The sequence below is a fragment of the Narcine bancroftii genome, chromosome 2, assembly GCF_036971445.1.
Source record: "Narcine bancroftii isolate sNarBan1 chromosome 2, sNarBan1.hap1, whole genome shotgun sequence".
Lineage (NCBI taxonomy): Eukaryota > Metazoa > Chordata > Chondrichthyes > Torpediniformes > Narcinidae > Narcine > Narcine bancroftii.
In genome coordinates, this window is record NC_091470.1 from 6,519,335 (window position 1) to 6,533,143 (window position 13,809).

The window sequence follows — 13,809 nt, forward strand, 5'->3', positions numbered from 1 at the left end:
AAGCCCTTAAACATCAGACCCAATACTGACATTGAACACCCCTCCCCACGTTGACGTTAAACGCCACTCCCTCCACTGACGTTAAACATCACTTGCAGCGCTGATGTTGAGCACCACACCCCGTGCTGACGTTAAACGTCACACCCCAAGCTGACGTTGAATGCCACTTCCGGTGCTGATATTAAATGCCACGCCCCATGCCACTCCAAGCTGGAATTAATGACAACTTCCACCAAAATTCTATGCAGGGGGATATCTTTACTTGGCTCTGAAAAGTGTCTGCAGAAGCATCTGGTCAGTGCTCCCAGAGCAAAGATGTGGAATTATGGCTTCAGTCTGGCTGGTGCAGGGAGATGAGTTCAGACAAATTTCCGCAGGAGATTTAGTAAGTGGTAACGTGACAGAAAATTGGCGAGAAGTTCAGAGAGTGAGTTTACAATTTAATGGGGACTAATATTAAGCCCCTGGTGCTAGCCTGCAGCTCGAACTGATGCTATCGTGTGCTGTTTACCACAGTCCCACACCCACTGAAACTCTCGCCATCCACATCACCCTCTCTCTATCTCTCACACAGACTCCAGCACCCTCTCCACTTTTCCTCATGCGTTTTCTCTATTAACCCACCATGACACTCTTTCACACATGTGCATGTGCGTTCACACAGACATGCACACACAGACATGCATGCACACAGACACCCGTGCACAAGTGTGGAAAAACACCAACCCACACACTGTCACTCACTCTCTCTTTTTCTGTCTCCCCCGCACACACCATTTCTCTCACAAACTGTCACTCACCAACTCTCACACATCATGACTCATACAGCGACACAGAGTTTTACAGCATGAACACAGGCCCTTTGGCCCACCTGTTGCATGCCAACCAAGTTGTCCATTTGCCTGTATTTGGCCCACATTCCTCTAAACCATGTATGTATCCACGAGCATATTAAATGTCATAATTGTACCCACCTGCACCTCCTCATCTGGCATCTTATTCCATACACCCACCACCCTGTGTCCATACATAAACCAGCCTGTGTGTCTGTCCACACACCACACTGGGTATCTGTATACCTACAGCCCTGTGTGTGTGTCCATACACACACCACCCTGTGTGTGGAAATCTTGCCCCTCAGGACTCTTTTAAATTCCAACCCCACATTAAACCTGCAGTGTTAGATTCCCCTACCTTGGAGAAAAGCAGAGGCCATTCATCTTATCCATGCCCTTGCCATTTTCTCATTCTACAAGGTCTGTGATGTGTTTTCCATTGTGATAAAGAAGCTTGGGATCTTTTGTATTAATTATATTTTATTATCAACTCACAACTTTGCGGTACAAAACATGGGACATTCTGTCTCCCACACCCTCTAGTGGTCAAGAGGATTGCTAACTCCCAATCACCACATCCCCTTTCCTTAAGGAGTTCAATCTAGCAACATTGCATGGGAATACAGTATTAACATCAATTTAAAGTTCCAAACAAATGGAAACGCAAACATCAACAGAACAAACTTTTTAAGAGTGCAGTTCTTTTTCTTTTAGAGATTCAGTCTGTCAGGTGCTTTGATAACATCTGTGGACCTTCTCAACACAACGAGAGGCTCATCAAAGTACTACATCCAGAAGTATGGATTAAAGTTAAACAGAGCAAAGTTCCAGAATTCTCTGCAACTTTTGCATGGTCTATTGTCACTGTAGACAATTTGACGGATTTCATGTCTTGCAAAATCTGATCATGGAGTAGCAGACACATTGGGAAGCAGCGCGACACGTTGGAAAGAAGCGCCATCTCGAGGTAGTCAAGAACCAGTAGGTCATTCTTTCCATCCAGGTGCAACAGATCAGTCCTAGAATTCCACCATGTCACCAGGTCTAGTCATGGGTTCCTTTGCCTGCTTTGCATGATGTTTCAAACAGGTCTCAGAGCTGGAAACCATCCTGTCAATGTCAGCGTTTATCCCTGGCCAATAAACAGCAGTTCTGGCCCTCCTCTTGCACTTTTCCATTCCAAGGTGCCCCTCGCGCACCCTTTTCACCATCTTGTTGCAGTGATTGAGGAATGGCAATTCTGCTCTGTCTGAGTAGAAGCCCATCTTCAACACTCAGCTCAGCCCTGATGTTGTGATATGGCTGACATTCACCTCTAGGCCATCTTTCATTTAGATTCTTGATGACCTTCTGTAGAACTGTGTCTTTTCTGTTTCAGCTGTGATCTGCTTGGATTTCCTGTCAGATACGGGAAGAGATTCAGGAATCTGGTTCACGTGTCTCTGTGGAACTCTCATTGTGTGCTTCACTCTGTGTCATTGCCCTGGATAACGCATCAGTGAACACAATAAGTTTCCCTGATGTGGACGTTGTAGCTTCATCATCAATCTTTGGATTCTCGGCGACAGTTCACTAAGATTTTCCTTGATTATGGCTATTAACGGCTTGTGGTCTCTCTTTGCCATGAATGTTGGTCGACCATACACTTAACTGTGGAATTTCCCGAGTCCATAGACCAGACCTGCACTCTTTCTCGATCTGTGCATTTCGACATACAGATGTCATCCTTGATGAGTATGCGACTGGCCTCCAATCTTCTCCCACAGCCTGAAGGAGTATGGCACCTATTCCATCTTTTGAAGGATCCGTGGATATTTTCATCCTTCTGGATGTGTCAAAGAATATCAAAAGCCCTGGTTCTGTAGTTAGAATGGTCTTCAATCGTCCCCATCCTTCCTTGTGGTTGTCTGTCCACTTGTATTTACATTTCTCCTCCAACAACTTCCTTAGGTACATTGATTTGGAAGACAGGTTTGTTGTGAATTTACCAATACAATTGCTCATTCCCCGCACTCTCAATATGCCTTTTTTGTCGGTGGGTCTGGACATCTCTAAAATTGCTCTTGTCTGACTCCACAGTTTAGCTGCCTCTGACAGTTTATCTCCCAGAAAGGTGATTTCCTTCACACCAGACTGAGATTTTTCTCTGTTTAACTTTAATCCAGACTTCTGGATGTACTGCAATACTTTGATGAGCCTCTCATTGTGTTGTTCTTGAGTGGATCCCCATAGGATCATATCATCCGTGTACACACATACCCCATTTGTGCCTTCCATGATGTGCTCCATTGTCCTGTGGAACACTTCCAGAGCTGAGGAAGTTCCAAAAGGCATCCTCAGTCAAGAGATTTGGCCAAATGGTCTATTAAATGAACAGTATTTTGTGCTCTCATCAAGCAGTTTTATTTGCTAGAAGCACTGGATTCATCCAATTTAGTGAAAAACTTTGCATTGGCCACCTCACTTGTAATTTCATCCCTGGTTGGAACCTGATAATGTTCCCTTTTTATATTGGCATTCAAGTCTTTTCGTCCATGCACATGTGTAGGTCACTGTTCTTTTTGACACACATCATTGCTTTCACCCATTCTGTGGCTCCTCCACTTTCTTTATGATCCCTAGTGCTGACATTCGGTCGAGTTCCTGCTTGAGCTTTTCTTTTAGTGGTGCTGGAATCCTCCTCGGAGCGTGCACTACTGGTTGTGTGTCCTCTTTTAACTGTATCTTATAGGTGAATGGTAGACTTCCAAACCTCTTGAAGAAGCCTGAAAATTGATCCAGTATTTCCTCTACGCTGTTCCGTGAATGGTCACTGTTAATTGGCACACCTTCTTGACTAGGCTTAGACCAAGCAGTGATTCATGTCCATCTGGTACTGTGAACCTGAGGTAGTTCTCTTTCTCTTTCGCCTTGAGTTAACATATACCTTTCATGTCGGTGTGCTGTCCATTATAGGCCTTGAGCTGAACAGAATTTGAATGGATGTATGACTTTATCTTCATTGCCCTGATGTCGCGCTCACAGATCAAATTGGTCCACCCCTGTGTTCAGCTTGAAAGGAATATCCTTTTGCTCCTTTTGCATGCGATAGGACTATCCACTTGTCCTGCTCGACTCTGTTCACACTTGGCTATTGATCTGAAACCTTTCTGCGCTACTATGCCCACAAAGAATGCATCACTGGAGAGAAGAGACAGGAAGGAGAATCGTTAAAGATGAATTCCCTATTCTTGAAAATACATCCTACTTGTTTCTGGAGTTATAGGTGATCTTCTCCAGGGGAACACAATTCTGCATTTTCCATCTTCCAACAGGCTAAACCTAGTTTGGAATCAGATTTCCAAGTCACTACTATTCATTTCCTGACCACTGCTAAAACAAGCTTAACAAGTTTTCATTGCTATTTCAATAGCCTCATTTTAGGTCTTGTGTCTAATAAATTTCCAATAAAAATAATTCAGGTACCTGGGGGTATTGAATTTTTTTTATCCAGGAGATTACCAATATCATCCCAGAAAGGCCTTACACCTTACAGTATTTACAAATATATGTTGGTAATTTATAAAAAAGAAATGAAAAAAATTATACTAAGAAGAAACTACTAAAACAAAAATAAAAACCCTAAAGACTAAACCCTCCCCCCCCCCAACCTAAACTAATCCCAATGACTAAAGTCTAATATAAAATACATAATAACATCACTATATATTAATTTGGATGCTTCAGTTAACGCTCAATGATCCCAAAAAGAACATTATTCCAAAAACATTATTCCATTTAGGAAAAACTTCCTTGGTTTGGAGAATTCAAAACAAAGAAAAAAATTCTAATTTTAATATCATAATTCTAGCATACGGGCTCCAAACTTCCAAAAATGCAGAATATTTACCCCTCAATTTGTACGTAAGGAACATAACTTTGAATCTTGGTATGCCAAGTCCATCATAGACCTCTTGTTCAGTGAAAGGACTATCTAAATCATCTTTACCTACTTCAGTTAAACTTGGTAATACCATTTGTGACAAATATTCATCTATAGCCAGTTCATCATGTAGCGATTCAGATGTATATCATTTTTCATAAAATTCCTTAAATATTTCTTGTGGTTTAAATGTCACTTCACCATTACTCTGTTATATTGAATTAAATGTTCTAGAGGATTGATCCCCTTTGATAGCCAAGCTAAAACTTTATGGGATAATTCTCCTAGTTCTGTTAAGACCGTAGTACCATTTTCTCTGTTCTATAGGTTAGCATATTCTACGATATCGTAAATTCTTAATAGTTAAACTTCTATATGTGTCTGAAAGCGATTTTTTAATTTCTTTTTCCAATATTTTTATTTCTTTTTCTAATTTATCTCTATCTTTCATATATTCCTTTTTGAAGTATAACTTATAATTTGTCCTTGTAAATAAGCTTTTACTGCATCCCAAATAATAAACTTATCTTCTGTTGAATATAAATTTGTATCACAAAACAATTCTATATGTTGTCCTATATAAAAAATCTTCCCTTTTCAATCATAAAGAAATTAATCTCCATCTATAGATTGACTGTTGTTTTTCAGCAAATTCCATTACAACCAACAATGGAGAATGATCAGATAATATTCTGATTTTATAATCAATATTCACAACTCTTGTTTGATTTTGAGCCAAAAGCAAACAAAAAAAATGTCAAAATCTACTAGAATACAAGAAATAATTCCTGTCTTTAGGATGTATCCTTCTCCATATATCGATTAAATTTAAATCCTTTATTAAAAATAACAATGTTTAACTAAAGTTCGATGATTTATCCAGTAAAGGTTCCAAACAAAAATTGAAATCTCCACCTACTAAAATATTTTTATGGACATCTACTAAATTCAAAAAAGTATCTTGTATAATTTCTGATCATCTGTATTTGATGTGTATATATTTAACAAATTCCATTCCTCAGAAAATATTTGGCAATTTACCATTACATATCTACCCGCTGGATCTGTAATTACATTTTGAATTTTAATTAGTAAACTTTTCTTAAATAAAATTGCCACTCATCTAGCTTTAAAATTAAATGAAGAAAAAAACTACCAGACCTACCCAATCTCTTTTTAATTTCATATGTTCTTTTTTCAATTCAATAAGTCTCTTGTTAAAAAAAAGCAAAATCTACTCCCAATTTCTTAATAAAGGGCAGGATTTTCTTTAATTTTATTGTTCCATTATTCCCATTAGTATTAAAACTCAAAATCCTAACTGGTTTATTCATTTTCATGTAAAAAAAATAATTTCCATCACTCCTATCCGGGAAGGATTCCCACAAATTAACTTGGTCCTGAACATCAACATCTGAAATCCAAAAACATCAAAATTATTAGGAGTAAACACATCATAAATGGTTATTATAAAAATGACACCCCCTCTTTTATACATCAGGTTTATTGCAACAAATCAGCATCTTTTGTTACTTTTGAATTTTAGGTACCTTCTCCGCATACTCTTCATCCAGTACATGACCTGTGTAAGGTAAAACATCATGAGATGGGAATGTGTAGGGAGTTACCCTGTACAGGGCAGTAACAAGAAGGGGAGGTGTCCTTGTACTCCTGTTAGGTAAAACATCATGAGATGGGACCGGAGAAGGAGTCACCCAGTACTAAGGAGTAACAGAATGCATCCTTGTACTTACAAGATAAGAGAGACATTGATGGATTGAGAGGCAGGAAGCTAGCAGGGAAAGGATAGCAACAGTTTTAGTCATTGGACAAGTAATGATATGATGATGTTCTAAGCATGTATCCAAGGGTATAAAAAATCACCATTTTGCTGATAACGGCAGAATGCATTCTCCGACTAACTTTGTTAGTCGCAAGTGTTACAATCCGGTAATAAAGAACAAAGAACCCTGATTTCGACTCAGCCTGGTGTTTGTCTCACTCATTCATGAACAAAGCAGACCTAACACCTGTAAAACGTGTATTCTGCCGATCTGATAGAAATACTTTCAGAGTAGCTGGATGACGGAGAACAAATCTATAACCTTTATCATAAGGAATCTTCTTAACCAGGTTAAAATATCTTCATCAGTAGAGTTTGACTCAGATCTGGATTTAAAAAATCTTATCCCCTTCATAATATAAAGGTCCATGCTCTCTCGCTCTTCTCATCGCTGAAACAAGAATCCTCTCTCTATCCTGATAGTTATAAAATCTCATCAGGAAAGATTGAGGTCTCTGCTTGGAACCCGGCTTTGATCTCAATTAAAATTTCCTCCAATTATTTTTGGTATCCATTCTTGGAAAAAAAAATTTTGGACCTTCTTTGCCTTCAGACATCCCCACAATTTTGAGATTGTTTCTTCTACTGTAATTTTCCCAAATTATCAACTTTCTGAAGCAATTTTTCATTCGTAGAGATCAAACCAGTTATTGTCTTCATTTATATTTGAAATTTTTTCACATACATCTTGGATTTTCTCCTCCACATTATCAACTCTCTGTGAAACATTATTTATCAATTTAGTTAAGTCCATTCTGACTTGCTTCAACTCTGCAGTTCAAAGTTTAAAATTGCTCTCCAATGCATCTGGAAGTCTACCTATTTTAGCTTCAATTTTATTAATTTCTTTAAAAATCTTTTTCTTCCCTTTGGATCTTTCTTCTTCTGAGCTTGACATTTCTTCTTCACTTCCATAGTCGTCGGAGTCGTCTTCCATGGGAGAAGTGTCACCCTCCTGTTCAGAAATGGAGACACTGGAGTGGCCCTTTCAAAGATGAAGTTTTTTTTCAATATTTTTTCCCTCTGCAGTGCGCATGCCCGACTTCTCTCACACTGCAAAGAGAGCTCCGGAGGAAGGTCCCTCTATTGGGTCCTTGCCGGCAGATCCAAATCCAACTTCAGCGGCCTACTTCATCGACAAAGTAGGCCTCTTTTTTTCATTCTCGTCCAATTTACTCAATATGTACTTGCTTTAGTTAATCCCACGGGAGTCGGAAGGTCACGTGATGCCTCTCAAGGCATCATGTGATATCCCACATTTATCATGTTAATCTTACTATCTTGACACAAGTTGGACCAGCAAAATGGATCAATTTCTACACCCAAATCTAATTCCCATCTTTGTCTTGATTTATCAAGCTCTTGTTTAGTGGAGGGAGGGGGGGAGGTTCCCACCTGAAGTAAGGAATACATTTTTATAATAATTTTTTGTTCTCCCCTTTTAAACCAGAGACTCTGTTACACTGCAATAAGGTTAATGCTGGACCTAATTTGTCCCTTACATAAGATCTTAACCAAAGATAGCATAAAAAAGATGTATTTAAAACTCCATATTTATTCCCAATTTGCTCAAATGTCATAAATTGTCCTGCTCATAACAGTCCTCAATACCTTTCTCTGGGACCAAGTATCCAGGATTTTATCAATTGTTAATGGAATTAACATATTTTGAGCCAGGAGTGTTTTAGGTGGAAGACCCCTCCCCCCAGCTCCCCACCCTTGACCTCAATTTGACCATTAATTTTATTCCATATTGTAATTATATGCTTTAATAGGGGGGTTTCTTTAGGGCTAATATTTTAATATTCTATTTATATATAAGGTTTTCGGCTCTCCTCTTACCAACCTTATGCAACTCTAATTTTACCCATGAAGACTCATCTCCTCCATTAAAGAGGGAGGTGACAAACTTCATTTGGGGTTGCCCAAAAATATTTAATCCTCCCAATTCAAAATTCCAAGTTAATTTATCAAGAGACTTTGGAAGGCTTACCTTTCCACAGAAACTTCTTGATGCATTTATTAAGGGTTTAAAGGAATCTCTGAGGTCTAGGAACAGGCAAACCTTGAAAAAAGATTGTACTCTAGGCAGCATTTTCATTTTAATACAATTGGCCCTTCCAACCCAAGTTATTGGGAGGGTCACCCATTTATTAAGATCATCCTTAATTTTCCAAAGCAGGTGAAGATAATTCAACTTGTATAATATTTAATCCCATTGAGCAGCCACTTAAATTGAGAATTTCTCTGAATTTGTTCATAATTCCCACCCATAAGAGGTATACCTTCACTCTTGTCTCATTTGACCTCATAACCTGATATAACCATATAACAATTACAGTACAGAAACAGGCCATCTCGGCCCCTCTAGTCTGCACCAATTTAAGATCTCCTCTACTTCCATTTATCTGTACCCTGCCCATAACCCTCCAATCCCTTCACATCCATGCACCTATCCAACTTTTTCTTAAAATGATAAAATTGACCCTGCTGCAACCAGCTCTTCCAGAAGGTCATTCCAAGCAGCCACCACTCTCTGAGTGAAGCCCCCTCTCATGTTACTTCTACTAAACTTTTGCCTCCTTACCCTTAACTCATGACCCCCTCACCTACCCTCAAGAGAAAGAGCCTGTTCACATCTACTCTATCTATCCCCCTCATAATTTTAAATACCTCCATCAAATACTTCTACGCTCCAATGAATAAAGACCCAGTCTAATCAATCTTTCTTTGTATCCTAGATACTGCAATCCAGGCAATATTTTAGTAAATCTTCTCTGCACCCTCTCTACCTTATTGATATCCTTCCTATAATTTGGGGTCTAGAACTGCACACAATATTCCAAATTTGGCCTCACCAATCCTTGAACAGTCTCAACATCACCTCCCAGCTCCTATATTCTATTCTTTGATTTATAAAGGCCAGCATACCAGAAACCTTCTTTACCACTCTATCCACGAGATTCCACTTTCAAAGAACGATGAACCATTATTCCAAGATCTCTCTGTTCTTCTGCATTCCTCAATGCCCCTCCCCCTCACTGCATATGTCATGTTTTGATTATTCTTCCCAAAATAAAGCGCTTCACACTTATCGATATTAAACTCCATCTGCCACCTTTCAGCCCACTCTTCTAAGTAGTCCAAATCCTGCAGTCTCCGAAAAGCCTCCTCACTATCCACAACTCCCCCTATTTTTGTATCGTCCACATATTTACTAACTCAATTTACCACTCCATCATCCAAATCATTAATGTAAATGACAAACAGCAAAGGGACCCAACACCGATCCCTGAGGCACCCCGCTCATCACCAGCCTCCATCCTGACAGACAGTTATCCACCATGACTCTCTGGCATCTACCCTCTAGCCTAGCCATTGTTGAACCCATCTGACTATCTCAACATTAATACCTAGTGCCTGAACCTTCCTTACTAACCTTCCATGTGGAACCTTATCGAAGACCTTATTAATATAATCCCCAAAATCTTTCCCCCAGTCACAGCACCAAGGGCCCGAGATAAGTGAGGTTGTTTGACCCTTGATGGGAGTGGGGTTTATCCAAAATGAAGCCAATCTTTTTTTTCTCTTATTCTTTCTCTTTTCTTACTTTTTCTTCTTCTTGCTTCTGGGGGGGGCGGAGGGTTCCTCTTATTTTGTTCTTCTTTCTGAGGAGTGTGGAGGAGCAGAGAGATCTGGAAATACAGATACATTGTTCCTTGAAAGTGGTGTCACAGGTAGAAAGGGTTGTAAAGAAAGCTTTTAGCCTTTATAAAACAAAGTGTTGAGTATAAGGGTTGGGATGTTATGTTAAGGTTGTTTAAGACATTGGTGAGGCCAAATTTGGAATACTGTGTACAGTTTTGTTCACTGAACTTACAGAAAGGATATTAATAAAATAGGAAGAGGGCAGAGAAGACTTACTAGGATGTTGCCTGTTCTTCAGGAACTGAGTTACAGGAAAGGATAGAACTTTATTCTTGGAATTAAGAAGAATGGGGGAGATTTGATAGAGGTTTACAAAATTATGAAGGATATAGATAGAGTAAATGTGAGTAGGCTCTTTCCACTTAGATTAGGAGAGATAAATGCAAGAGGACATGGCTTTAGGCTAAAAGGGTAAAGGTTTAGGGGGAAATATCGGAGAGTAGTGGGAGTGTGGAATGAACTGTCATCTGAAGTGGTGAATGAAGGCTCAATCGTGAATTTTAAGAATAAATCGAATAGATACATGGGTGGAAGAAGTCTGTAGAGTTACAGAATGGGAACAGGTTATTTGGACTAGCTGAACAATGGTCGGTGCAGACTAGAAGGGCCAAATAGCCTATTTTCCATGCTGTAGCGTTCCATGGCTCTCTATTCTCTTTTTCTCCCTTTGGTTCAACATGGACATTGAATTTGCATTTTTGTAGTATTAATGTAATTTTTCTTTCTATATAATATATAAAATATTGACTTCATTTTTTATCACTTTCTTTGATATCAACACGCAGATTGTTATTTGTATTATGGATATTGAAGTTTTACTTTTTGATTATTCACTGGCGTGGCATCTCTTCGCAGCTCCAGCCAGCTAAGGTGAGCTCCATCTCTCGCAGCAATCTCTCTCTCATTTTCTTGTCAATAATTCCAAACACAATTTGATCACGGATCATTGAATCTTGCAGCCGTCCAAAATTACATATTCTTGCTTTCAATTTCAAGTCTGCTAAAAAAAAGTATCAAAGCTCTCTCCCTGCTGCTGTATGCGCAAATGAAACACGTACCTCTCGAACGTTTCATTTTCCTTTGGTCCATCAAACATCTCAATAACCTTGTCGAACTTGCCTTGGTCTCTACCTTGTCAAAAACAAATGTGTTGAAAACCTCTAGTGCTTGAGGTCCCCCCCCCCCCCCCCCATGGTAAGTAGCCGTGCAATCTTCTCTGCATCTGGTTTGCTATAGAGTCCAATGCCTTGCAGATACAGCATGAATCATTGTTTGAACAACTGCCACTCATGGTCAACATTCTCAGTCCAATTTACAGCATCAGGTAGGTTCACACTTTCTATATCTCCTGCCAATACCCACTCTGGTACCATGTGATGTTTCTTCTAATGTGATAAAGAATCTTGGGTTCTTTTGTATTACTTATGTTTTATTATCAACTCACGACCTTGTGGGACACATCCATTTTGTGCATCTCCCACACCCTCTAGTGGTCAGGAGGATCACCAACTCCTGATTAGCACACCCCAACCCTCCAGCTCTGATGCACCATGGGAACGTACCAGCCTAGCCACCCTCCAGTCCCAGTAACTTGCTTGTGAATCTCTTCCACACCTTTACAGAGCAATGTCTGCCCCATTACTGGGCGACCAGAACTGCCCATGATACTCCAAGTGCCATCTCACCCAGCTATAAATCTCCACTCCCGTGCTCAATCCATGACCCCCCCAATCGACAAAATGTCCAGCGTGTCGTAACCTGAATCACAAATACTCACGTCGACTCAAAGTTTCCGATCCCTTCTCACCTGAGAAATGGATCACAGGCCAATCAAATTGTCACCCTAACCCCTCCTCTTCAGTCCTGCATCAGGGTGCCAGTTGGTGCACACTGTACCTCTGTAGCTCTTTGAGTCTTTGAACTACTTGGATGGCACACTTAGCGTGGTGGTCAATGCAAGCAACGCCTCAACAGCGCCAACGATTGGGACGGGGGTTTGAATTTCTGCAAGGAGTTTGAACGTTCTCCCCGCATTTGTGATGGTTCTTTTGGGGGGCTCCCACTGTTCGAAACATACTCAGCCCATGGACTCATGGGCCGAAAGGGTCTGTTACTGTGTCTAAATTTTAAAAATAATTAAATTTACTTAGCATCACCAATCCAATCACAAGGGACATGATCCACATTTCAATGCTTGTGTTTCTAGTTAAAGACCCCTGTATACAGGGGTCCAGTGAAATATGTGTTGTTGGAGGTGCTGTAACAGCAGGGCCTCCACTAGTGCAGACCCGTGAGGAGCTGAGACACAGTGCTGTTTTGTAGGGTCCAACTGCCTGGACCTCTTGGTCCCCATGCAAATGGTGTTTTATTTAAAATCCTGCAACCACGAGTCTATGCCCAAGGTGTCAGTGCCTGTGCTCGGCACCAGCCACAAGGGGTTGCAGACTCCGGGGGGAACAGTGGACCGGCACAGGAAATGAGGAGAACACTGCCCCTCCCAACCCCACCCCATTGAGAAGAGAAGCAGAAGAGACAACAGGAAAGGTGACTACAGTCGTGAACTAGAGAGATGAGGGACCCACACAGGCTATGGGTGACTTGCGGTAGGGGGACCCACAGGGGCTGCAGGAGATTGGCTTGCGGGAACCAGGTATCGGAATTGGGATTCGAGAGGGAGCTGAGGGCAAGAAGGGTTCCCGAAGTGACTTGGGCGCCGGAGGCTCCCTGATCGCATCAGGGGTTTGGATCTGGATCCCGGGCAGCTGATGGATGGAACAAGAGTCTTTGTGGCTGCAGAGGCTGTGGGAGAACTGGAGGCGAATCCATGCACACTCAGCGTCTCTGAATGGACTATCTTTTGCTTCCGTTTCTCTCATACTGCACAAAGCACTGGGTGGCACTAATGGCAACTTTTTGTCTTGATTTATGACAGGCAGAAGACAATCTTGTGGCACATTACACAAATCTTCAACACGCGCTGGAGAAACTCAGCAGGACACGCAGCATCCATAGGAAGTGAGGGGTCACCAACGTTTCGGGCCTAGGCCCTCCATCAAGGTTATGAGTAAAATCTATTCTCGAATAAGAATCACGCCGAGATGAATAAAAAGATAACTCTTTCTCAGAAGGATTTAATTTCCTCCAAATCTCGACCAAATTCATCTCATTACCGTCATCAACTGTTCAGCCATTTTTGTTCTAACTATCGTTTTTAGGGATTTATCTAACAACGGATCTAGACAACAATTAAAATCACCTCCAACCAATATTTTATCATATGCCTGATTTAAATTAAAAAAAAGGAATCCACCTTGAATTGTTCGTCATCTATATTCGGAGCATAAAGATTCACTAAAGTCCAAGATTCTGGAAACATTTTTGAAATTAATCAAAAGCTTCAAAAGCTGAATCCAATGTAAAAGGTAACTTCTTAGGAATTAAAAATATCAACACCCCTCGCTTTAGAATTAAAAGAAGATACTTTATTGTTTCCATCCCAA